Here is a 2,819-nt window from a genome sequence, read left to right as displayed (position 1 = left end):
ATCCAAGAAGAAGGGGTGAAGTACAAGAGGTGGAGTGTTGACTTTTCTTTAGTTTATGACACAAGCAACCACTCATACCCACTCCATGACCAACCCACACCCCTCCCCACCATCCCTAGTCATTTCAATGTCCTTTATCATCATTTCCAACAATTTTCCACGTTCTTAGAGCTGGAACATCCATCCTCTCTCCTCATACTTCATTCATTCTCTCCTCATACTTCATTCATTCTCTCATTTTCCACCAAGAATCACACTCCAAATTCTCTCATCTTTCTCTCTCAATTTCGAGAACTTCAAGGCATACTCCAAGGCTTTCCTCCTTCATTTGGTAAGTATCATCATATTTATTATGATTATTACACCTCATTCTACTCCAATCATAGATTGCTTACACAAATTCCATCACATTGGTGTTAGATTCTCGAATCTTCAAGACAATCTTCTAAGTGTTCTTGAGTTGAACACTCCGTTGCCTCAACATCCGTCCGTTGAAATCTCACAAAGTGATTTCATACCCCTATATTTTCATGCTTTCTTAAGTTTTAGGGGGGGTACAAGTTAAAACACCAAGAACACAACTAAATTCTTCTAACAGCTTTCATCAGAAAATTTGGACTCCATTCACGGACTGTTTTGGTCAACTTAAACATTTTAGTTTTCAAAACTGTACTACGTGCAAGTAGTTCTAGTTCTTATCTTTAAAATGACTACTTGCGCATCCACATACGATTTCTCTACGATTTATGGTGATTTTTACAAAACTTTCTATCATTTCAAGAACCAATCCGGACCGGTCTGTGATTATGGACTTTTTCACACATGTTGGAGATCACTAAAAATCATGAGAAAATTTACAAACAAACTAGACTAAATTTCAAAACTCTCAGCATTTACGGATTTTGATTTGGACCTTTGATGATTTTATACAAATTTTCTAATAGCAGTAATAGAAAATGTTAACAACAGAAAAATGTTATCAATTTCATTTCACCTTGTAACATGTTGAGCAAGGTGTATATCTTTATGTGAATATATGTTATTGCAATATATGACATTTTGTCTTATTATATAGACATGCATCAGTTAACAAATGGATTTTGATATGTAGAACATAGAAGATAAGAAATTGTTATAATCAAAGTACATCCATTACATATAAACATTTGGATAAACTATGTTAAGTATAGTTTATGTACATTAGTACTACTACCCTTGTTTTGATAAACTATAATAGGTATAGTTTATGATACATTACATAACATACTCATTACAAAAAGGGTACATTTATAAAAAAAGGGATTTTCATTACATTACACGTAAATTCGTTAATGAATTTTGTGAGACATTCGCTTCACATTACCAATAACTCCTGTATTGTAACCAGAGTCTCCTGGAGGGAGAGCATGATCGTTGTATATAAATCTATATTGGGTTTGAAAAACCCACACCTTAGCTGCATGCAACAGCTAGACTGACAGGTCTGAGGTGATAAATGTCATAACATTTCCGACGCCTGAAGAACGTCGTTTCAGGCCAACTAGGTCATAGCATGGTTATACTAACTCACATTAAGTATTAACAAACATGGGATTTACGGGGATTTCATTGAAATCAACCGAGTTTATGTCGATTTAAGCTTGCATTATTTACTATAAGTAAGGAAAGTTACTTATACATTTTGGTCTTTGGATATAAGACTACATTTCAAATTTTAAGGAAAATATTGGATTTTCTGGAACAAACAATACTTTTACAAAGAAAAAGGCTTTTATCAGTTCAAAATAAAAGCTTATGAACTCACCAACCTTTGTGTTGACACTTTTTCAAACAACTTGTATTCTCAGGAAATCACTAAATAGGTAACCAAGTGCTTTTGAGGATGGGATGTTAAGGCGTCAAACATTTCACATTTTGTCAACATATTGTAATTGATTTGGAAACATGTAATTCATACAATGATGTAACTCTTTCAATTATATATATGTTGGTTGTGTTTACTTTAATCACTATTGCAATTGTTGTTATGATACTATACAAGAAGTCCTCCACCCCTGGACGTTTCCGCCATCCTTGGTTTGGGGGTGTGACAGCTTGGTATCAGAGCACCGTTTATAGTGAATTAAGTATATCAAACCACATAAGATATACAAACTATAAACACATTTGGGACCAAAAGTCTCTAATTTGAAGCATTTTTCAATTGGATATACTTTTAGAAAATAAATAGTTTTCTTGTTTAAGGTATACATACATGCTCACATAGTGTCATAACTAGGGAGAACATAAAGTAAAGGAAGAGGAGTTGAACACTACGAGTATGCCTTGGTATGTGTAATCAGTTTTGGGAAGGATATAGCCTGATCAACTATATCCGTCCAAGAAGTGACTTACACATACTGGGGGATAGTCGTAATGGGCAACAAATCTAATAACCTAACTTCACTCTACAAAGAATGCTCTAAGAACCAAGTCTAAACACTTAAAATAGTATATGAGTATTTGTATGTTGCTATAGCGTAATATTATTATTATTAACTGTTACATGCTTCTTACACCCATATTCTCGCACAGACGACATGGCAGGATTCCACTTACCAGGAGACTCATACTTTCCCAATCAGGGAAATGTCGGCAGGATTGAAGAAGAGCCCGAGGCACTGATCAAAGAAGATTCCGAAAGAGGATCCCGAAGAAGAACCAGAAGAGGACCCTGAGGAAGACCCAGAGGAAGAAGAAGAAGAGGAAGAAGAAGAAGAAGAGGAAGACATTGAGGTAGACATGGATGAATACGAAAGTGAAGAGGAACCAGAGGTCAT

Source organism: Lactuca sativa, chromosome 8 (assembly GCF_002870075.4).
Source record: "Lactuca sativa cultivar Salinas chromosome 8, Lsat_Salinas_v11, whole genome shotgun sequence".
NCBI lineage: Eukaryota > Viridiplantae > Streptophyta > Magnoliopsida > Asterales > Asteraceae > Lactuca > Lactuca sativa.
This window is presented reverse-complemented; position numbering follows the sequence as displayed.